The sequence below is a fragment of the Musca autumnalis genome, unplaced genomic scaffold (assembly GCF_047663935.1).
Source record: "Musca autumnalis isolate F117 unplaced genomic scaffold, ASM4766393v1 scaffold_4, whole genome shotgun sequence".
Lineage (NCBI taxonomy): Eukaryota > Metazoa > Arthropoda > Insecta > Diptera > Muscidae > Musca > Musca autumnalis.
In genome coordinates, this window is record NW_027411977.1 from 74,483,279 (window position 1) to 74,509,324 (window position 26,046).

The 26,046-nt window shown below is 39.2% G+C and overlaps 1 long non-coding RNA gene across 1 annotated transcript in view; it reads right to left on the minus strand.

Moving 5' to 3' along the window:
- LOC141401254 (uncharacterized) overlaps positions 1 to 26,046 on the minus strand; it is a 307,733-nt gene that overhangs the window by 112,149 nt on the left and 169,538 nt on the right. The gene's annotated exons all lie outside the window — the stretch shown is intronic.

A 26,046-nucleotide genomic window follows, 5' to 3' on the forward strand; every position in this document is an offset into this window, starting at 1 on the left:
AAGGTGTGGGCCTATACCGACAAAAACCTGGGGAAATGTTTTATACCCCCAACGAAGATTAAGTAAAACCTTTAAAATACCGAAAATCAGGTGGTAACGCTATATGGGAGCTATATCAAAACGTGGACCGATATAGCAAACATCCTAGGAGTAAAAGAAACTTCTATACCAAATTACAAAGCTCTATCTTAAATATTGCGAGCTGTATCTTGATTTCAACAGACGGACATGCGGACACCATATTATGGTGGAGAGAATATATTTTTTTATACCCTCCACCATAGTATGGAGGGTATATTAAGTTTGTTTTTCCGTTTGTAACGCATTGAAATAATCATTTGCGACCCTGTATATTATATATATTCTCGATCAGTGTAAAATTCTGAGTCGATCTGTGCACGTCCGTCCGTCGGTCCGTCCGTCCGTCTGTGGTAATCATATAGGATGCTGAAATTTTGGGAATATGCGTCTTTTGTTTGCAGGCAGGTCAAGTTCGATGATGGACTATATCGGTCCACGTTTTGGTATAGCCCCCATATAACGGTACCTCCCGATTTGAGGTATTTTGAAGTTTTTAGTCACATTTGCAAACCGAATTAGTTTTAATTTGACGTTTAGGGTTCCTAGTAATCAACAAACGTATATTCCAAAGGATATGGGCATAGGTCCATGTTTTGGTATAGCCCCCATAGAACGGTACCTCCCGATTTTCGGTATTTTGAGAATTTTAGCTACAATTTTCATCCGAACTAGCTGTAAATTGACATTTGAGTTTCTCAGTGGTAATCAAACTTCTCCACCGAACATCGCCAACATAGGTCCATGGTTTGGTATAGCCGCCATATAACGGTACCTCCCGATTTTCGGTATTTTGAGAATTTTAGATACAATTTTCATCCGAACTAGCTGTAAATTGACATTTGAGGTTCTCAGTGGTCATCAAACTTCTCCACCAAACATCGTCAACATAGGTCCATGTTTTGGTATAGCCCCCATATAACGGTACCTCCCGATTTTCGATATTTTGAGAATTTTAGCTACAATTTTCACCCGAACTAGCTGTAATTTGACATTTGAAGTTCTCATAAAACTTCTCCACCGAACATCGCCAACATTGATATATGGTTTGGTATAGCCCCCATATAACGGTACCTCAAATTTTTTGGTATTTTGAGAATTTTAGCTACAATTTTAACCCAAACTAGCTGTAAATTTGGTGCCACCGTGGTGCAATGGTATGCATACCCGCCTTGCACATATAAGGTCGTGGGTTCGATTCCCCGGCCAGGCAAAATCAAAATACTTTTCAACGGTGGCATAGCGACATTTCCTGATTATTTCAGCCATGTAAAACTTCTCTACAAAAGTGGTGTCTTAGACACGCCGTTCGGAGTTGGCGATAAACAGTAGGTCCCATATCATTGAGCTAATATGAATCGGGGTGCACTAATTGATATGAGAGAAGTCTCCCTTGTCCCTTATGGGATGTTTGTGGAACAATTAATATAGCTGTAAATTGACATTTGAGGTTCGCAGTGGTCATCAAACTTCTCCACCAAACATCGCCAACACAGGTCCATGGTTTGGTATAGCCGCCATATAACGGTACCTCCCGATTTTCCGTATTTTGAGAATTTTAGCTACAATTTTCATCCGAACTAGCTGTAAATTGACATTTGAGGTTCTCAGTGGTCATCAAAATTCTCCACCAAACATCGTCAACATAGGTCCATGTTTTGGTATAGCCCCCACATAACGGTACCTCCCGATTTTCGATATTTTGAGTATTTTAGCTACAATTTTCACCCGAACTAGCTGTAATTTGACATTTGAGGTTCTCAGTGGTCATCAAACTTCTCCACCAAACATCGTCAACATAGGTCCATGTTTTGGTATAGCCCCCATATAACGATACCTCCCGATTTTCGGTATTTTGAGAATTTTAGCAACAATTTTTAATCGAACTAGCTATAATTTGACATTTGAATTTTCAGTGATCACGAAACTTCTTCACTAAAATTCGTCAACATAGGTCCATTATTTCGTATAGCTCCTATATAACGGTACCTCCCGATTTTCGGCATTTTGAGGGTCTACATTGTTTGATGGAACTACCCTCAATTTAATTTGAGTTTTGAGGTTCTCTGCAGTTACAAGACTTTTCCACCAAAAATTATAAAGATAGGTTGGCACTTTGATATAGTCCCGTAGGTGGTACTTTTCACCTGGCTGAACACATTTTTTAGATTACTTAGATGGCTTTTGTATTAAGCAGAACGTCTTGTTCCATAAGCCGAACTAAGAATAGATTTCCAAACGCACCGATCTTTTACTTTACTTCTCCAATTTTGGATGCCATGTTCTGTGATATCTTCTTCAACTTGGTCCTTCTATCGGAGTTTTGGCCTTCCCTTGGGGCGTATACCGTCGAGTGGGTCTTGAATACGAGCCTTTTTGGCGGGGGCATCTTTATCCATCCTGCTGACATGGCCAAGCCAACGCAATCGTTGTAGTTTGATACGTTTTACTATATCGATGTCGGTCGGCTGGTATAGCTCGTGGCTCATACGACGTCGGTATTCACCGTCAACGCATATTGGTCCATAAATCTTTCGAAGAATTTTTCTCTCAAACACACCAAGTTCTGCCTCATCTGCTTTCGCAAGTACCCATGCTTCAGATCCATACATAAGTACGGGCAGTATCAGTGTCTGGTAGAGCGTAAGTTTTGTTTGACGAGAGGTGGTTTTACTTTTAAACTGTTTACTTAGACCAAAGTAGCATCTGTTGGCCAATATTATTCTTCTCTTTATTTCAAGGATTATATTGTTGATTTTATTTATGGCGGTGCCGAGGTAGATAAAGTCATTTACTATCTCAAATTTATAATTATCAACATCCATAGTTGGTCCGAGTCTACTGGACGACTTGCGTGTTGATAGCATAAACTTCGTCTTATTGCCGTTGACTGCCAGACCCACTTTGGCAGACTCTTTTTCATTTTTTCCAAAGGTGGCTGTTACGGCTCGCGCTGATCTACCTATTATGTCTATGTCATCTGCGTATGCAAGCAACATTACATCTTTATTGTATATCGTGCTGTTTTTTTCTCTGGCCGTATATATATTAGCATCTCGTATGACCTTTTCCAGTAAATAGGTCACACGATAGACTGTCACCTTGTCTGAAACCTCGTTTTGTGTTGAAAGGCTCAGAGAGGTTCTTTCCTATTTTAACCGCTGATCTTGTGTCAGCCAATGTCATCCTGCATAGTCGAATTAGTTTTGCAGGGATGCCAAACTCAGACATGGCTTGAAACAGCTTTGCTCTAATTGGACTGTCGAACGCGGCCTTATAGTCGACGAATAGGTGGTATGTGTCGATTTGTCTTTCGTGGGTCTTCTCCAATATTTGGCGCAGTGTGAAGATTTGGTCAATTGTCGACTTACCAGGTCTAAAACCGCATTGCTATGACCCGATTATTTCATTGACCATGGGTTTTAACCGTTCACACAGTATGCTCGACAACACTTTATATGCGATGGGAAGGAGACTTATACCTCGGTAATTTGCACAAACCGTTTTGTCTCTTTTCTTATGTACGGGACATAGTAGTAGGCTGAGGTTCCAATCGTTGGGTATGCTTTCTTCCTGCCAAATTTCGCAAATTAGCTGATGCGTACTCCTTACCAGCATTTCGCCACCGGTCTTAAACAATTCGGCGGGAAGTCCATCAGCTCCTGCTGCCTTATTGTTTTTCAGCCGATTAATGGCTGTTTTAACCTCGCTTTGGCTAGGTGGTAGACATTCAACATTGTCATTTACAATTGGTTCTGGGGTATCTTCATCGCCATCCATATTTGATACCAAAAGCTTCATAAAGTGCTCCTTCCAGATTCTCAGTACGCTATCTGTATCAGTTACCAGATTCCCTTGGTCATCTTTTCAGGAAAATATGCCTGCACCATATCCTTCAGTCTTGTGTTTTACACTCCGGTAAAATTTTCGGACTTCATTCTGACTCCTGAACATCTCGAGTTTCTCACGCTCACGTTTTTCTTGTTCCTTCTTTTTTCTTCTGAAAATACGCTTTTCCTCTCTCCTCTTCTCCCGATAAGTTTCTTTCGTTCTTCGTGTTGCTACTGAATGCAGTGTTGCTCTATACGCCGCGTTCTTTTCTTCTGTAGCTTTACGACACTCCTGATCGTACCATAAATTTTTAGGTGGAGGTTTTTGGTACCCAAGTATGGTTTTTGCGGCAGTCTGGAGGGAGTGGGCTATTCTTTGCCAACGTGCTTCTACATTATCGGGACAAGGAGTGCTGTTTTCCAGCATGCTAGTCAGTTGAGCGGAGTAGGCTTGTGCTGTCTGTTGTGTTTGCAGCTTCTCGACATCCAGTTTCCGTCCTGTGTTAGATCGCACTTTTGCCGCAACATTAAGACGAGTGCGTACCTTGGCTGCCACAAGGAAATGGTCCGAATCGATGTTCGCACCTCGAATCGATCGGACATCTAACACACTGGACGAGTGTCTTCCATCTATCACAACATGATCAATCTGATTTTTTGTTTTCCCATCCGGGGATATCCACGTAGCCTTGTGTATGTCGAGGTGTGGTAATCTGGTGCTGCTCACTACCATGTTCTTTGCCGCTGCAAAATCAATCAGCCTCATTCCGTTGTCGGATGTTACCTCATGAAGACTGAATTTGCCGACCGTGGGACCGAATATATTTTCCCTTCCAATTTTAGCATTAAAATCTCCTAGAACAATCTTAATGTCGTGGCCAGGGCAGCGGTCATATACTCTCTCTAGGCGCTCGTAGAATATATCCTTGGTCTGTTCATCTTTCTCTTCGGTCGGGGCATGGGCGCAGATGAGACTGATGTTAAAAAACTTTGCTTTTATTCGGATTGTGGCAATTCTCTCATCAACAGGAGTGAAGCTGGAGACGAGATTTTTAAGCCTCCTATTTACCATAAATCCAACACCTAGCTCATGTTTCGTTTCATGGCAGCTATAATACAGTGCGTAATCGTTTGTTATTTTTACGTCTGCCTGGTTCCATCGCACTTCCTGTAAGGCGATAATATCAGCATTGTACTTGTCAAGTACATCCGCCAGTGCGCAAATTGCACCTGCTCTGTAGAGAGTCCTGACATTCCAGGTGCAGATTCGCAGATCATGGTCCTTAAAACGTTTGCGGGGTTCGTCAACTTTAGAGGGGTTTGTTTTTCTTCTTCTTTTTCTTTGTTTTTTCATAGTAGGCGGTGTTTTGACGGGGTGAGTTACTAGCCCAACGCCCAACCCAGGTTTCTTATGGGTGAACGCGCGGCACATGTTAGCTCGCTACCTTCAACGGATGTTAAAGGCAGCTCCCCAGGTGACACCACGGGGAGGTCAGTGTCCACTTGAGATGAAAGAGGGACCGAGATAAATCCTGGGCTTTGCCATGTTAAAGCCGGTCAAGACCGTTGCTTGGTTTAGATTAGATTTGATAATTAAGACAATTGGTGTATCTACCCATGGTCGAAAATTTTTTCCACCTAAAATTGTGAAAGGACACTAATTATTCCATTTTAATTAAGACCATTATATGGTGGAGGGTATAAAAAGTTCGGCCCGGCCGAAAAAAGTGTAAGAAATGAAAAGAAAATCTCAAAAATTATTTCCTGTTGCGCGAATGAATAAAATAAACCCTTCTAATAACTAGAAGAACGTTTATTTCGACATTTTTATGTTTATCAGGATTAAAGAAAATTAGTGAGAAGCAAGTGGTTATCTCATGCGGCTTTATAGCTTATTTTCAATTATATATTTGCTTACATTGACTTCGAAAAAAATTGCCATTTTTCTGATAAATTCAAATTTTAGAATAATTTTGTGCATAATGACTTTTCACCGAATCATCTTATAATTAACATTCAATGTAATCTTATGTAGAAACTCATCACGCTATGATACAGGGATATGAAGTTGTAAAAAAGTCATAACCCTAGTGAGCACATGTATGTTTTTTTCAATTAGTTGAATTGTGTGTGTGAGAATGTTTCAAATATTGAATATATTTTCTATATTACTATATTTTGAAGAGACCCACTGACCTTACAACCCTTTTCTTATATTTTTGATTTGATAAAAACATAAACTATTTCCTCTATAACTTCAAACAAAGAGAAGTCATTTGTTTAAAAGAATATTTAATTACATACAACTTTATATATATTCGATTAATGTTTGTACATACAATATGGACTTGTGTTGTTGGAAATTTAACAACCAACCACACGCATCCATACACACACAGACACTAAGGACTAACATTAAACTGCTGTTGGCAACTAAATGAAATAGTTTTTATTTCCCTTGAAACTCTTGAAAATTGTTGAAAACTTTTTTATTTGCACATTGTTGAATTTCTTTATTTATATTTATGTGTATATATGTATGTGTATGTTTAAAACTATGGTACCCTCTTGAATGTGTTTTCTTCTTCTCATATTTTCCATGCTGGCTCACAGAAAAGTTTTGCCTAATGTGGTTTTTGCAACCCGCCAGTCAGCTCGAATGGATGGGAAAATCTCAAAAAATCCATACGTTTAAACTAAATAAATTTTATTTGCCCTATCGATTTGAAGTTGCTGCTTAATTGAATTTTATTGGTTCATACAAAAAGGAAGAATATTTTTGCATTTATTTAACCGATTGTCAGTAGAAGAATGATTTAAATGATTGCTGGCATTTCGTATGAGGAACAATTATGTCTATTCGATTTAAATAGCAATTGAGAGGTGGAAGAGAGACCTTTTTCTATACACACATTCGACAAATTGGATGAAATACGAGTCTGTATAAAAATGGGATTAAGCCAGACTATTAAAAAAAAAAAAAAAAATTGCAACAGTTACCCCAATGTTTCGATTGAGATACACTTGCACGATTGTATGTTACGTTTTTCTGTACTAAGCAGACCAACAACATTTTGTTACGTTGCCTTCGTTGTAATTCAACGACATATAACACTGGAGAATGTTTGTCTTGTTTTACAAACACTTTCGTTGGGGTTATATGGAATTGCCAAAGATAAACTTCTCATGGATATTGTCTCTTTGGTCACTCTTATATAGCTTAAACTTCTCAAAATACCGAAAATCAGGAGGTATTGGGCTATACCAAAACATGAACCTATGTTGACAATTTTTGGTGGAAATGTTTGGTAGAGGCAACCTCAAGTATCAAACTACGGTTAGTTCTGTCAAAACAAGGAATTACAATTCATAAAATAACTAAAATCGGTAGGTACCGCTTTATGGGGTCTCTAGCAAAACATGGACTTATGTTAACAATTCTTGATTTCAACAGGCGGACGGACAATCGAACATGATTATATCGATCTAGAATTTTACGTTGATCAAGAATATAAATACTGTTATGGAATTGTGTTTAACTTAATCCTGTGTGAACGTTGTTTTATTCCCCGATACGATTTGTACCCAATAAAACATGAGTGACGTAGGGGATAAAAGATACCGTAGGGGATAAAAGGTCCTGACCGGCTTAAATATGGCAAAGCCAAGGATTTATCTAGGTCCCTCTTTCATCTCAAGTGGAGACTGACCTCTCCGTGGTGTCACCTGGGGAACTGTCTTTGACACCCGTTAAAGGTGGTGAGATAACATGTGCAGCGCGTTCACCCATAAGAACGTTAAAAACTTGGATTTGGGCTTCGGGTTAGTTACCCTCCCCTAGAAAAAACAGCCTAAAATGAAAAAACGAAAGAAAATAACAAGTAAGAACGGCGTTAAGTTCGGCCGGGCCGAACTTGTTATACCCTCCACCACAAGTTGTATTGAAGTAAAATGGAATAATTAGTTTCCTTTCGTGTATGAAGAACACTTAATACTAAATTTCAGCAATTTCGGTAAAACAATGTGAGGCACCATTCTATGGGGGCTATTTCAAAACGTCGATCTATACCGACATATTTCTGACGGAAAGTTTTTAGGCTCAAAGAAGACTAAATACCAAATTTCCTATATTTCGGAAAGAGAATGTGGCTAAAACTTAAAAAATACCGAAAATCAAAAAGTACGCTTCTATGGGGATATAGGAAGACGTGGATCTATACTGATAATACTCTTCTGGAATATTTTATAACTCTTGGAAGACGAAATAACGAATTTCAGCCATTGCGGTTGGATATTGACGTCACAATCTTCAGTATTACGAAAATCTGGAGGTATCGTTCTATGATGGCTATATCGACACGTGGAGCTATACCGACGAATTTTAGTCAGAAATGGGGCAATATGAAAGCGTGGACCTGTACAGACATATTTCTGGCGAACAGTTTTATATCACATTGAAGACTAAATACCAAATTTCAGCCATTTCGGTGGAATATTGAGGCCACAACGTTCAAAATACCGAAAATCGGGAGGTACCGTTCTATGGGGGCTATATGAAGGCATGGACCGATACCGACAAAGTTCTGGGGGAAAATTTTATACCACCAACGTGGACTAAGTACCAAATTTCAGCCATTTCGGTGTGATAATGTATCTAAAACCTTCAAAATACCGAAAATTGGGAGGTACCGTTCTATGGGGGCTATATGAAGGTGTGGACCGATACCAACAAAATTCAGGGGGAAAGTTTTATACCCCCAAAGAAGACTACGTACCAAGTTTCAGCCATTTTGGTGGGATAATGAAGCTAAAACCTTAAAAATACCGAAAATCGGGAGGTACCGTTCTATGGGGGCTATATGAAGGTGTGGACCGATACCGACAAAATTCTGGGGGAAAGTTTTATACCTCTAAAGAAGACTACGTACCAAATTTCAGCCATTTTGGTAGGATAATGAAGCTAAAACCTTAAAAATACCGAAAATCGGGAGGTACCGTTCTATGGGGGCTATATCAAAACGTGAACCGATATATCCCATTTTCAATACCAACCATCCTGCAAGTAATAAAAACTTCTGTACCAAATTTTGACTCTCTATCTTTAAAATTGCGAGCTGTATCTTGATTTCAACAGACAGACGGACGGACTGACGGACATGGTCAAATCGACATAGAATTTTATGCTGATCAATAATATGTATACTTTATAGGGTCTCCGACGAATATTTCGATGTGTTACAAACGGAATAAATTTAATTATACCATCCATATGGTGGAGGGTATAAAAACAAACTCTTCTAAAGTTGACGAACCCCGCAAACCTTTTAAGGACCATGATCTGTCAATCTGCACCTGAAATGTTCGCACTCTTTATAGAGAAAGTGCAGTTTAAGCATTGGCAGATGTACTTGAAAAGTACAAGGCCGACATTACTGCCATGCAGGAAATACGATGGAATGGGAAATGCGTCACAACAACACCTAAAGGTGACGCACTGTATTATAGCTGCCATGACACAAAGCATGAGTTTGGTTGTGGATTTGTAGTTGGTGGGAGGTTAAAACATTTGGGTACCGGCTACACTCCAGTTAGTTAAAGACTCGCTGCAATTCGATTAAAAGCAAAATTCTTCAACATCAGCTTTATTTGCGCTCATGCTCCCACTGAAGACAAGGACGAACAGAACAAAGATATATTTTACGAGCGCTTAGAAGAAACTTATGACCGTTGTCCTGCCCATGACATTAAAATTATACTAGGCAATTTCAATGCCAAAATTGAAAAGGAGAATATCTTTGGCCCAACAGTCGGGAAATTTAGTCTCCACAGTGAAACATCTGACAACGGAATGAGGCTGATAGACTTTGCAGCTGCAAAAAAACATGGTAGTTAGCAGTACCAGATTTAAGCATCTCGATATTCATAATGACACCTGGCTGTCGCCAGATCCAAGAACAAGAAATCAAATTGATCACGTTGTGATAGATGGAAGACATGCATCAAGCGTGTTGGATGTACGATCGTTCCGAGGTGCAAACGTAGACTCGGACAACTAGCTTGTTGTAGCAAAGGTACGTACCCGTCTGAACGTTGCAAATAAAGCACGAACAGACACAACACGGAAGTTGGACACCGGTAAGCTGCAATCACAACGGATAGCCACAGCATATTCCACTCAACTGACTTAATTGCTTAAATAAAGCACTCCTCGTCCCGATAACATATCAGCACAATGGCAAAATATTTCCCACTCTATGCAAACAGCCGCAAAATCCATACTTGGATACAAGAGACCTCCACTAAGGAATCCATGGTATGACAAGGAGTGTCGTGCTGCTACCGAAGAGAAAAATGCGGCATATAGAGCTACTTTACAACCAGTAGTAACACGTAGCGCACGAGGGAGGTATCGGGAGAAAAGGAGAGAGGAGAAACGTCTTTTCCTTAGAACAGAGAGAGATGGAAAAGCGGGAGTGTGAACAAAGCGAGATGTACAGGAGACAGAATGAAGTCCGAAAATTCTACTAAAGAGTGAAACATCAAATTGATGGCTTTGGAGCTGGCACATCCTCCTGTAGAGACCAGCAAGGAAATCTGGTAACTGATACAGATAGTGTACTAAGGGTATGGCAAGAGCATTTTTTCCAAACTGTTGGAAGTCGACGAAGATACCACAGATTCAATCCCAGAAGATGGTATTGAATGTATACTACCCGGCCAAGATGAGGTAAAGACAGCAATAAACCGGCTTAAGAATAGTAAGGCAGCAAGAGCTGATGGCCTACCAGCCGAGTAGTTTAAAACCGGAGGCGACACGCTGATAAGGAGTATGCATCAGCTAGGTTAGGTTAGGTTTTAGGATGCGTAGCTGCTGTGATGGCAGCCACTCCTCTCGGAGACCTTGGGGTTTATTGTGATCATCCTGAATGTTGAAACGGATTATGGATGTGGTTGTGATGTAAAGGAGATGTAGATGTGTGATGTTAGTTGTGGATAGACGAAGATTGTGAGTGATGTGGTTGTAGATGCGTAGAATCTGATGGAATCTTGATGTGAAGGTTATGGCGGGTGAGATGTAATGATGTATAGGCGATGTCTGTAGATTGGATGCAATTTTCGATGCAACTGTAAGAGTAGAAAGAGGTTGTAGATGTAGTAGTTAGATATAGATATTATAGTTGTGAAGATTAAGTTAGTTGTAGCTGGGACGTGTTTGACAAAACTACTGTGTAGAGATGGTGCTTGCCTGTTCTCAGCACGTTGGAGCCATTTCAGGCCTTTTGCCATGTGTAGTAGATCTGACGGCTCTGTTTGGCAAAATGCTGTTAAAGATTGGATGGTGTGCACACCCATGGGGCGTTGTCTTCTAGAAAGGAGCATAGGACAACGACATAATAAGTGCTCGATCGTCTCTATTTCTTCCTCATCCTTGCACAGCAGAATTTCTCCCGACATTTTTGGTCTATTGTTTTCCTGAAGTGGCACAGTGGTGGCTTGATGGAGTAGTCGATTTCAACGGTTTGTGACTCCGATCCACAGCGTGCCATTTCGTCGGCTGCCTCGTTTCCTTCGATGTTGCAATTCCCTGGGACCCAACACAAGGTGACGATTGATTTTATTGGCTCCAAAGCGTGTTTGCAGTCTAGAACAGCCGCGGACTGTTGGGACTTGCGTGATTTTAAGGCCGCTTGAATATCGACGTAGGTAGTCACCGGTCCAACTATTTCCCCTCTCATGTTGTTTGTCAGTTCCGCGGGCTTTCTGATCGCAAAAACTTCGACTTGGAAGACACTACAATATTCGTTCAGCTTGTATGATTGTCGTAGACTAAGGGATTTGCTGTAGACGCCTTCTCCTGTGCCTGTTTCCATCTTAGAGCCATCAGTATAGATCTCTATACCGTCTAGAGGTTGGCTGCTGTGTGTCCATTCATCCCTGTGGGGTATGTGCACATTTGTGGTGATATATATTCACTAATGTTTCCCGAGGCTCTTGATAGTCCGAATCTATCCTTTCTGGTGGATCATCAACTTGTTAGCTCCATCTTGCAGGAAGAACGCGTACCCGACGATTGGAACCTGAGCATCCTGTGTCCCGTCCATAAGAAAGGAGATAAAACTTTATGCTCCAACTATAGGGACATAAGTCTGCTCAACGAACTAATTGGACCATACCAATGCGGCTTTAGACCTGGCAAGTCCACCATTGACCAGATATTTACCCTGCGGAAAATCCTGGAGAAGACCCAAGAGATACAGAACGAAACCTACCACCTTTTGTAGCCATCGACAGCCCGCTACGTTCAAAGTTATTCCAAGCCATGTCTGAATTTGGTATCCCCGCAAAGCTTATTCGGCTTCGTGAAATGACTCTAACTGACACAAGATCATCAGTTAAAATAGGAAAGAACCTCTCCGAAGAGTTTTGTACCAAAAGAGGTCTCATTCAAGGAGACAGCCTTTCGTGTGATCTTTTCAACATCCACCACGTCAAAAGAAGTGGTACAATCTACACCAATAGCCACATGTTTCTTGCTTATGCTGATGATATAGACATCATTGGACGATCAGTAAAATAAGTAACCGATGCCTTTATAAAGGTCCAAGGAGAAACTGCTAAAGTGGGTCTGGCGGTAAACGGCGAGAAGACCAAGTTGATGGTGTCGACGCGCAATGCGTCCATTGAGATTGGACCTACTGTTGAAGTTGGTTCCTATAATTTTGAGGTAGTAAAAGACTTCGACTGCCTCGGCACTGTCGTAAACGCAACAAACAACATCAGTTGTGAAAAAAAGAAGAATTGTATTGGCCAACAGATGCTACTTTGACTTAAGTAAGCACTTCAAAAACAAAGCCACAACTCGTCAAACAAAAATAATGCTTTACACAACACTGATACTATCCGTGCTGATGTATGGTTCAGAAGCCTGGGTACTTGCGCAAGCAGGCATGGCAGTGCTTGGTGTGTTTGAGAGAAAAATTCTTCGAAGATCTACGGGCCAATCTGCGTTGACGGTGAATATCGACGTCGTATGCACCACGGGCTGTATCTGCTATACAACGACATCAATATAGTTAAACGTATCGAAATGCAGCGATTGCGCTGGCTAGGCCATAAAATAAGAATGAGCGATAATGAACCCGCTAAAAAGGCGTATAAATTCGGGCCACATGGCGGTGCACGCACAAGTAAATGAAGATATGACAAGGCGCGGTATTCCAGATAGCGAAGCACTAAACAGCGAAGATTGGAGATCTTTTCTTAGTTCGGTATATGGAACAAATGTTCTGTAATGGGCCAGCTAAGTATGCAAGTATGTAAAACAAGGTTTCATTTAGGTTACGATTCTACTTTATTGATGTTATTCACATATTCATGCATTGTTTTATTTGGCTACTAAGCACACAGCTTAACTCTAATAAGCACCTGGCTTTACTTTATTCAGCCTGTTTTTACTTAGCTTCCACTGAGAGTTTAAATTCCCGTCCATAGCTTTATTGTAACCCAGTTTAAAATGCAAAATAAAATGAAAAAGGCCTGGCCAGGTGTCCAACGGAGGGTTAAATATATCCTCCACGAGTATAGATTATATGATACCCTACACAAATGTGAATATAGACCAAATTCCGTCACAAATTCCAAATTTCATCAAAATCGGACAGATATGAAGATTTTGGTGCATCAAATACCCCAAATCGACCACAAATATACATATATGGGGAATATATATCTGAACCAAATTCCATCACATGTTTCAAATTTCATAAAAATTGGACAGATGAAAGGTCAATATATATATGGGAGCTATATTAAAATTTGCACCGATTTTGATAAAATGCGGCACATTTATTTCTAGACCGAATTTGTTCACACATTCCAAATTTCATTGAAATCGGTGGAGAAGAAGGGAAATATACATATATAGAAGCTATATCCAAATCTGAACCGATTTCGATATTATTTGGCACATTTATTTCTAGACCGAATTCAGTCGGATATTCCTAATTTCATCGAAATTCGATGTATACGTGAAATCGGCCGAAAATACATATGGGAGCTATATCCAAATCTGAACCGATCTTCACCAAAAGCAATAACATTCTTCCAATATAAAAAATCTTTCCGACCACTTTTTGGATGTTTAAAGGAGTATCATCTTCATGTGAATTTATTTTTCATTTTATAACATTTCTGGTGGAGTTTCATGATTTCGGCTGCGCGTTCCCAAAAACCATTTGCAACTTTCAGATATTCCCTCATGTTTTCGTATATAGATTTATGAATTTTCATACCAGTTGTTGGCATAATCCTTGATTAACCATTTTCATCACTGACACCATTAATAATTCCATACAACATGTATCGTCTTTTTTCTCTCTCTATCTCTCTCCTCTTTCATTATACCACAGTATACGCTGAAGGATATATTGAATTAAATGGAAAAAGATAAAACAATGGCAACGTTTTAAATCAATTAAAATATAAATTATATTTCATTCATATATGAGTTTTCAGTATTGACTTGATTGTTGATTTTCATGAAATGTTGCAGAGATAGAGAATGAGAGATAGAGGGAGACAGAGCATCATAAATCCAATGCTGCTCCTCGATGTAGTATGCCATTCAATCAAGACATTGATTAAAATCAGACAGCAATTGTTGATGTCAGTCCTATGGACAAGAATTATGATTTCTGGTGTTATTTATTATTGCAATGCAATTAAATGAACACATACATACATATTTACATGCTTACATATGTATTTATGTATGTACGCATAAATAAATTGTTGATAAATCGAAAGAATGTAGGAAAAGAGAAATATAATTAAAACCAATGCCAATTGACATCACGTTTTCAGTCTCAATTCGATTTCAGTGGCGAATAAATATATACATAAACTGATACATGTATGTGTGTATAAATAAGTTGTGTCAAATAACAATAATGTAATAGCTTATTTTAAATTTTATGAAGTTAATCAATCCCAGCAAAATAAAATTTAACTACTTTATGATGAAGTAGTACTTTCACATGTTCTTTCCGAAGCAATCACCAGAGTGTCGTGATAGATACAGCCTGTTCTTTATTATTTGACAACTTCCGATTTGTATCCATATCATCGAATTTATTGTATATGACAAATTTATGAGTTGTTTCCAAAAAGACTTTTAAAAAGAAACAAGTAAAAAAGTATCAGTCGGCTTTGTCGACAGAGACATATCCTCAGCCCATCTGAATTGAAACACTTTTGGACATTTGAACTTGCCGACAAAAATGTGGATTAGGATTAAAGTTCAAAAGTGGAGGAGGTCCTTAATAGAATGGACCAGTGTAGTCTAAATTCGAAGTGGATCTTATTTTGGGAGTCACTTCCTTTCGATAGATATCGCGCCCACTAGGCATTTCAGTGGGTCATCGTATAACTTTTGGACCAGTATGCCAGGAAGCATGGACTTGTCTACGGAAAACATAATATCGCTGTAAACAGGACCATATCGAACAGCATCGGTATGCATTTCCTAAACCGCACTTGAACACAAATGTTGAACTTTTGTGGGGGAGGTATCCTAAGGAGAGGACCGATATGGGCCATTTAAGAAGTTTAACTAAATTTAGACAAAATGTTAGGAGATCCAAAGTTTGGACCAAATTGGTTGATCCGTTCAAGAGACACAGTGCATACCATTTTAGTGACATTTTTAAATATTGAGGGAATTACCGAAAGCTGTGGACCAGTATTGCCCATCTTCGAACTGAAATTGAAGTTTAGACAAAATATGAGGAAGGTCAAATTTTGGACCAAATCGGTAGATCAGTTCGAGAGTTATCGTGCTCTTCAGCCACTACATATGGTGCCATAGGGGTTTTTACACCTTTCGAGCTGTTTTCGCAAGAAGTATAGACTTGCGCCTAAAAACTTTTACCGTCGTAATTGAGGTAGCGAATGCAAGTTGCTTCAACAAAAATCAAAGCGATTCGGAAGCAGGTCTTAAAGTGAACTTATTCGAAATTTTGTATGATAGCTACCCGAAGGAGTGCACAAATAAAGTCCATATTTGAACCTGATCTAAATTTGGTAGACATATTTGGATGTGTAAAGTATGGACCAAATCGGTCACTCCCTTCAAGAGTTATTGTGCGCAAAAGTTGTTCCGAACATTTTTGAACATTTGTGGGGGAGGTACCTGAAGGAGTGGACCGATATGGGTTATCTTCGAACTTAAACTAATACTATGAAGGCCAAATTTTGGATCGAATAGGCAGATCCGTTCGAGAGTTATCTTGCGCTCCAACCACTACACACGGTGTCATAGGGGTTTTTTCTCAGGAAGTAGGACTTGTCTACGAAGAAGATTATATCGTTGTAAACAGTGCCACAAGAGGTACTTTCGGTAAAAATTTGGAAACGATCCACGAAAAGCCCTTAAACTGCACTTAAGCAAATATAGTGAACTTTCGCGAGGGAGGTAGCCGAAGATGTTTTCCAATGTAGACCTCCTGAGAACTTGATGTAAGTTTGGAAGAAATTGTGTGATGTGTTAAATTTAGCCAAATCGGATACTGAATTCATACGTTCATTTGGGTTGGTTCCAGCAGGGATCTTTTGGGATATAATCTTAGAAAATTTACCGTATTGAAAGTGGCCGATAACACATTCTGCTGCAAAAAATTGTCCATCTGACAAGAGTCCGGTCATGTGCAAAAAATTTTGAAAATGTGTGTGGGAGGTACTAGAAGTAGTGGCCCGATATAGTCCATATTCAAAGCTGGTGGAAATATTTAGATGTGCAAAGCATGGACCAAATCGATTACACCCTTCGAGAGTTGTCGTGCGCATCGTTTTTGGAGAGGTACCCGTATGATATTGCGATGTGGCCCATCTTGGAACATGGTCAAAGTTGGGACAAAATATTACAACAGCCAAATTTTTAAAAAGATTGTTCCATTCGATAGTTATCGTGTGCTCCAGTTAGCCAGACAGACAGACGCACCGATATGGCTAAATCGTCCCCAAATAAGAAACATTCCCACAGAGAATGGTCGGTACAGAGCCAAGTTTTGATATAGCCCGCATAGAACGGTACCTCCTGAGTTTCGGTTCATTATCAGGTGTTAATCACATTATTCAACCGTAGTTGAATAAGTCTTCGTTGGGGGTATAAAATATTCCTGCTGAGGATTGTCGGTATATGACCATGGTTTGATATATCTCTCACCGGACGGTACCTCCCAATTTTGGAAGGTCTTGGTCACATTACCCAACTGAAATTGGTCGTTTGTGGGTGTATAAAATATTCCAAAAAAGAAATGTTTTTATACCCTCAGCATTTATGCTAACGAGGGAATATATACTATCATACGGGCAAAATGTGCCTCATCGAAATAGTGGTTTTAGACTCCAAGTATGTTTGGACGAAATCCGTTTCAGACAATTTGGAGTTGATTTAGGCATGTCTGTCAACCTGTATGTCTGTCTGGCTGGCTGGAGCGCACGGTAACTTTCGAACGGATCAACCGATTCGGTGAAATTTCTACCAGACTTAGGTTTCAATATGGACGCAATCAGTAAACTCCTTCGGGTACCTGCCACACAAAATTTCGGAAAAGTTCAGTTTAGGACCTGGTCTCAAATCGCCTTAGTTTTTGTTGTAACAACTGGTATTCACTGTACCCCACACGAAGGTACAAGTTTCATCAGTGGCAAATCCATACTTCCTGAGAAAATAGCCTGAAAGTTTACACCATGTGTAGTGGTTGGAGCGCAAGATAATTCTCAAACGGATATGCCGATTCCGTCCAAAATTTGGCCTTCGTGATATTGTGTCCAAATTTAGTTTAAGTTCGAAGATAAGCCATATCGGACCACTCCTTCAGGTACCTACCCCACAAATGTTCAAAAATGTTCAGAAAAATTGTGCGCACGATAATTCTTGATGGGAGTTGCCGACTTGGTCCATACTTTACACATCCTAATATATCTCCCAGATATAAATCAGGTTCGAATATGCACTATATTTGTCCACTCCATACTGTACCTCCCACACAAAATTTCTGATAAGTTCACTTTAAGACCTGCAACCGAATCACTTTGATTTTTGTTGAAGCAACTTGCATTCGCTGCCTCAATTACGATGGTAAAACTTTTTTTTTGTCGGTTCATACGCCCAAAATTTTGAAACCCCCTAAATTCATAAGTGTTTCAATTTACACAGGCTGAGGGTATATCTCTGTCGGCAAAGTCGACTGATACTTTTTATTTGTTCCCATTTCTTTTCTCTTTTTCTCGGGGCGAGGAGTGCTTTTATGCAGCAACAAGGCAATATTAGAGAAATATGTTTTCTCTTATGCCACCACCCCCTGCGTACCCTGCACGAATACTGACAATACTCGGTAGTCCGAATCTGCAGTTTGGTCTATGATAGATAAGCTCCAGCTTAACATATAAACGGTAGAAGATCGTAGGCAGCAACAACTTCGCATTATGCAGATCACTACGTACCACAGAAAAGCCGTTGCTTCTAGACCAGAAGAAGTCTGAAGTTGACATCGTCTAAGGCTAGCCTTATTTATTCAAACATAGAGTTGCCGTTATAAACTAACTATAACTATATCACCTTCGCCACATCCAAAGGAGATTGGCTAATATTCGCTTAAACGTTGATGTTTCCTCTCCTCTAATCAGTTGGATTGAAGGAATGCTTAACAGCAGGATAATCAACTTAAATATAGGTGACAGTTCTACACACATCGTTCTATTTAGAAACAAAAATAAATTCAACCATTTCACCCTACCAATGCTGGATGGAATCAGTAAAACAACTTCAAAACTAATCACCGGTGCGTGAAGAGCACTTCACTGGTAGCATCAATGTGCTAATTAACCTTTACCCTTTTATTCAGCACAGTCCGTCTATCTGGGTGGCTAATGCGCACGATAACTCTCGAAAGGATGAACCGATTTGGTCAAAAATTTGGTCTTCGTAATATGTTGTCCAAACTTAGATCAAGTTTAAAGATGTGCAATATGAGTTCACTACTTCAGGTAACTCTCCACAAAAGTTCAACATTTTTGGCTAAAATTGTGCACACAGTATGGAAGAACCGATTAGATCCAAAATTTGTTCTCGCAATATTTTGTTTCAGGCAAAGACGGATACTTCCGGCATAAAATTTCAAAATTTTTGCTATAAGTGCAGTTCCAGGATATGTCACGGATCGTAATAAATTGCACCATGTTTTTCTCGCGGCCCCTGATATCGTGTAGTCACTGATCTGATTAATACAACATGATATAAACAATACTTCCAAAGATTTAGATAACGTCTCTCGCACAAAAGTTTTTCGTAGTATATATATCAGTTCCCTTGATCCCACAGATGCTTATCAGTTCCCTTGTAAAGTGTTAAAGAACAAGTAAAAAAGTATCAGTCGGCTTTCCCGACAGAGATACATATACCCTCCGACTGTGTGAATTGATAATTACAGATCAATTACCGGTGACACAATCAAAATCATTTTCCCCAATATGTTTTTATTTAGGAGGTTTTCAGATATTGTGGTCCGTTGTGGACGTACGAACTTGCCGACAAAAGTATATATTTGGATTAAAGCTTAAAATAGGAGGTACCTGTATGGTTCATTTTGGAAGTGGATGTTATGTTGGGAGTCATTTCTTTTCGATAGATAGCGCGAACTCCAGTCATTTCAGCTGGTCACCGTTTTACTTAGTGGTTTTGGACCACTACGACAGGAGGCATGGAATTGCCCATGAAAAACATTATATCGCCAACAAAAGGAAAACAGGGAGTAGCATCGGAATAAATTGCCAAAGGATATTCGCACAGACCGTATAAATGTTGAACTTTTGTTGGGGAGGTACCTTATGGACCACTTTCGAAGTTAAATTGCATTTTGATAAAATATTAGGAGATTCAACGTTTGGACCAAATCGGTTGCTACGTTCAACATATATAGCGCGTTACATTTTAGAAAAAAATTTGGAACTTTTGTGGTGAGTTTCCCAAAGGAGTTGATCGATATGGCTCATTTTCGAGCTTATACCAATTTTTGTAAAAATATTACGAAGGCCAAATTTTTGCCCGAATCGGCTGATTCGTCTGAGAGTTATCATGCGCTTCAGCCACTACACGTGGTGATATAGGATTTTCTTAACTTTTGAGCCATTTTCTCAGGAAGTATGGGCTGGCCCCAAAAAAAAAAAACTTGTACCCTCTAAAGTTGACGAACCCCGCAAACGTTTTATCCAGCTTCACTCCAGTGAATGAAAGACTTGCTGCAATTCGAATAAAAGCTAAATTCTTCAACATCAGCTTTATTTGCGCTCATGCTCCCACTGAAGAAAAGGACGAACAGACCAAAGATATATTTTACGAGCGCTTAGAAGAAACATATGACCGTTGCCCTGCCCATGACATTAAAATCATTCTAGGCGATTTGAATGCCAAAATTGGAAAGGAGAATATCTTTGGCCCAACAGTCGGGAAATTCAGCCTCCACAGTGAAACATCTGACAATGGGATGAGGCTGATAGACTTTGCAGCTGCAAAAAACATGGTAGTTAGCAGTACCAGATTTAATCATCTCGATATTCATAAGGGCACCTGGCTGTCCCCAGATCAGAAAACAAGAAATCAAATTGATCATGTTGTGATAGATGGAAGACATTCATCGAGCGTGTCGGATGTACGATCGTTCCGAGGCGCAAACATTGATACGGACCACTACCTTGTTGCAGCAAAGGTACGCACCCTCTTAAACATAGCAAACAAAGTACGAACAGACACACGAAAGTTAGACATCGGTAAGCTGCAATCATGGAAAAGCGGGAGTGTGAAAAACTCGAGATGTACAGGAGCCAGAATGAAGTCCGAAAATTCTACCAAAGAGTCAAGCATCAAACTGATGGCTTTGGTACAGGCACATCCTCCTGTAGAGACCAGCAAGGTAATTTGGTAACTGATACAGATAGTGTACTCAGGATATGGAAAGAACATTTTTCAAAACTGTTGGTATCCAATAGCAGCGAAGACGACGAAGATACCACAGTCCCAATCCCAGAAGATGGTATTGAATGTATACCGCCCAGCCAAGATGAGGTAAAGACAGCAATAAATCGGCTGAAGAATAATAAGGCAGCAGGAGCCGATGGCTTACCACCCGAGCTGTTCAAAACCGGAGGCGACACGCTGATAAGGTGTATTCATCAGCTAGTTAGCACCATCTGGCAGGAAGAACGAGTACCCGACGATTGGAACCTGAGTATCCTGTGCCCCGTTCACAAGAAGGGAGATAAGACTGTATGCTCTAACTATAGGGGCATATGTCTACTCCCTATTGCCTACAAGATCGTGTCAGGGATATTGTGCGAACGACTAAAGCCAATGGTTAACGAGATAATTGGACCATACCAATGCGGCTTTAGACCTGGCAAGTCCACCATTGACCATATATTTACCCTGCGGCAAATCCTGGAGAAGACCCAAGAGATGCAGATAGACACCTACCACCTTTTTGTCGATTATAAAGCAGCCTTCGACAGCCCGCTGCGTTCAAAGGTATTCCAAGCCATGTCTGAATTTGGTATCCCCGCAAAGCTCATCCGGCTTTGCAAAATGACTTTAACTGACACGAGGTCCTCAGTTAAAATAGGAAAGAACCTCTCCGAAGAGTTTGGTACCAAAAGAGGTTTCAGACAAGGAGACAGCCTTTCGTGTGATCTCTTTAACATCCTGCTGGAAAAGGTTATACGAGAGGCAAACGTCAAAAGAAGTGGCACAATCTACACCAATAGTCACATGTTACTTGCTTATGCTGATGATATAGACATCATAGGCCGATCAGTAAAAGAAGTAACTGATACCTTTAGGAAGGTCGAAGGAGAATCTGCTAAAGTGGGTCTGGCGGTAAACGGTGAGAAGACCAAGTTGATGGTGTCGACGCGCAATGCGTCCATTGAGCTCGGACCGACTGTGGAAGTTGGTTCCTATAATATTGAGGTAGTAAAAGACTTCGTCTACCTCGGCACCTCCGTAAACACAACAAACGACATCAGTTGTGAAATAAAAAGAAGAATTGTATTGGCCAACAGATGCTACTTTGGTTTAAGTAAGCAGTTTAAAAACAAAGCCATATCTCGTCAAACAAAAATAACGCTCTACAAAACACTGATACTACCCGTGCTGATGTATGGCTCCGAAGCCTGGGTACTTGCGCAAGCAGACATGGCAGTGCTTGGTGTGTTTGAGAGAAAAATTCTTCGAAAGATCTACGGACCAATCTGCGTTGACGGTGAATATCGACGTCGCATGAACCACGAACTGTATCTGCTGTACAACGACATCAATATTGTTAAACGTATCGAGATGCAGCGATTGCGTTGGCTAGGCCATATCATAAGAATGAGCGATGCTGACCCCGCTAAAAAGGTGTATAGACACGGACCGCTTGGCGGTGCACGCAGAATTGGCAGGCTAAGGAATAGATGGCGCAAACAAGTGGATGATGAGATGAAAAGGCGCGGTATTCCAGAAAGCGAAGCAACAAATAGAGAGAATTGGAGATCTTTTCTTAGTTCGGCCTATAGAACAAATGTTCTGTAATGGGCCAGCTAAGTAAGTACTCTCGTAATGGGGACATCGAATACAATTAGCAACAACAAAAATCAAAGCGGTTTGAGAGCCGCTCTCAAATTGCACTTTTCCGAAATTTTGTATGGGAGATAGTCGAACAGTGGGCCGAATTATATACAGGGAAGATCAGAAGTTGTGTTACGATGTGCAAAGTATGGACCAATGAATTTACTGCCATTAAGAGTGCGCACAATTTTTCCGAACATTTGTGAACTTTTCTGATAAAGGTACCTGAAGGAGTGAAATATCAGTTCACTCATCTTCGAACTTAAACTAAGTTTAGACAAAATATTACGAAGAACACATTTTGGATCAAATCGGTTCATCCGTTTGAGAGTTATCGTGCGCCCCAGCCAGCTTGACAGACGGACGGTCATTGATAAAAAAATTAATTGAAGGAGTCACTTCAAAATTTGGTGCCGGTTTATTTATACGCGAACAACCATTTCAGATTCTATAATTCCTCACCTGGGGATATTTTTTCTGAAATTCCATTCAGGGCCCTTTTGTAAATAAGGCTTTGTTAAGAATTCAAATATTTTCTGTTTTATCTTGTGGTATTTCTTTTAAATTACAAAGTAAAGATCTTATTTTTAATTTTGTTTATTCATTTTTTTACAACAAACGCCTAATGTGTGCATATATGTATGTATGTACATATGAAAAAAACACAAAGATATTTCTACATTGCCACTCTCAACCATGCTGTAGACAAATTTCGGTTACATCGTAATGCTATTAAAAACAAGAAGCGGCAAAAGAACATAAAGCCCTCCCCGACTTACAACACTGCAACAATTTAAAAGTTTTAACTTAAGTTTTTTTGGCGTGAAAATCCATAACAGTTATACAATAATTTTCAGAGAAGCATTGTAACAATTGACAGTGATGCAGTCGAGTGTTTGGGCAAAACAAACAAAAAAATACAACTACAACAACAAACGCCAACAAAAATAACAACTAAATCCCCAAAAAGCAAAAGAGTTAAAAGTTTCGTTGTTGTCTACAACGGGCGGGCCAAGTGGACCATAGAGATGTACACAATGTCCCACATATCTTTCCGGCATGCCCGTTTCCACCCACAGTACACAATCAGCAATTATTGTGGTAGTCCTCAGCATCACGTTCCGTTTGAAAACATTTTGCAAAACTATTCAAAAGAACAATAAAGCCAGGCAGACATTACAAAAGCATCCGACATGAGTTGTGCGGTGTTGTGTAAGAAGTTTGTGTGTCGTGTGTTTGTTACAGGAGCACAATTACGTACATTTGTCTTCTTTGTCGCAGATTATTCTCGAGACGTACACTCACAGAAAAAAATTGGCTAAATAAGACATATGTATGTATATTGAAATGTGTGTTTGAAACCAACCTATGATATGTACATGTAAAAACCTTAGTGAGTAAAGTGGATGGTTCAAAAATATTTTTTAAAATAAATTGAACATATAGAAAAATCAGTGGAAACCGTTTTGTTAAACACGCCGTTCCGTGGCATTCTTCTCATTATTTATGCAAAAATTCTTCTTTTTCTGAATGTTTCAAAAATATTACATATGTTTGCAAAGAAGAAAATGCGTCATATTATTTTCCATAATGATATATTCTCATTTGCCTTTGAAAAATGTTTGAGTGTAACCCAACCCAACTCATACATTGTGCAAATGCGTATTTTCTTATTTTTCTCAGATCCTTTCATTTATTTTACATCAATCTGAATAAAAATGTCTCTTAATGGAAATTTTAACCAAATTATATATCCACAAGTTTGTTTTTCCATGTACTTGTTTATTTAGTAATTTTTGTATATTCATACCAGTTCTTGAGCAAGTGTTTTATAAATTTCTAGCTGCTTAAAAAGAGACCGGGGGAGGGCATTTTTAACATAATAATTCATAACTGCACTACAAGGATTGAGAAAAACCAGCGTTCTGAAAACTGAAGGTTATAAACAATAAGAAAATACGGAGTTCTGAATATGATTTCTTTATATCTTGAGTACATGCGTGCCTATTTGAGTGATGACTTTCCGACCTTTTTCTCCAAAATTTTGTCCTATAGCAGGAATGAATGATCTTTTGCTTATTCCCCTTAAATATTGAAATTATATTTTTGTGAAAATATTTTTTCTTTTTCAGCATTCTCAGCATTTATGCTAACGAGGGTTTATGAGGAAAAGTCAAAATTTTTTAATATTCCATTTGAAAAAAAATAAAATTTGTTTTTGAAGCTACATAAAAGATTTTTGAAAAAATCCCATTCTCAAATCTGTTCGAGATACTAATTTTGGTTATTGCGCGCAAATGTTATGGCGATTTCAATTCTGATTATAAGAAAAAATCTTGTAAAAACGTTATTCATTATATTGAGAAACAGTGTTAATTTATGGCTTCCTACATACTATATGTTTACTGAGGTCCCAAACTTTAGTGAAAAAAGTAGTAAATTTTCGCGGAAATTAAGAAAGAATTCAAAAAATTTGCTGGCTTGCAACTTGTTTTAATAAAATTTAAGCTGTTTATGCATCGGAAAAATATTTTAAAAATATGTACGTAATCTAAACATCGCGAAGATTCAAATGAAACCAAAAATATACAAGTCTGTTTAGCGGTTTGCATATTATAGCAAAAACAAAAAAATATATTGAGGGAATTTATAACATTTTTGTAAGAGAAAATATTTTTTTCAAATTTATTTTGTGAGTTAGTTGAAGAAGATGTAGTAAAATTAGGTCGGAGTTATTCTCCTATTTCAGTTAAATTTCACGCAAAAAATCACATTTTTTATTCTAATCACTTCTTGAGTATACGCTAACATCTAGCGGAAGATATGGGCAACGTTCTAATAAATTTTGGGTTCCTTTAAATGGGGTAAAATCTTCAAATAAAACTGTATCGGGTAATGTTCATTTTGAAATGCGTGTAAATCGCGAAATCCTCAAAATCACTTGATGCGCATGCGGTTTATCAATACGGCGAATTATTCTCTTTTAATTTGTACGCAAGTGCCAGGATTTAATTTGGCGGTTAAGATGTAGCATCACCTGCAGCGTAGTGTGTAAAAAACGGTAAAATGCTTATAATTTGCAGAAAGTGCATACACTTTTTATGCGCATCCGATTTTACTATCATCCATGAAAATATACATCGATCTAAACCTATTTCGATAAAATCCATCAAGAACCGTGGATGTAGCATCACACACTATTTTTGGGATAAATCGGATACAGCTCCCATGCCACTAAATTTTTTAAACTGCAGTTTTCGCGAAAACGCGAGTGACGTTGCAGTTTCTTCATTGACAAGGAAACGATCCACAGAAAAGGCGATTAATCCGCGATAGTTTCAAAAACATTTTTCGCACATTTTTCGGTTTTTGCAGTTGCTGTTTTCGCCGTTCTAGCGGATGGATTTTCACGATCTATGATTTATATGATCCGGATCGTCAAAAAACTAAAATATCTTGACATTGAAAATACTGTAC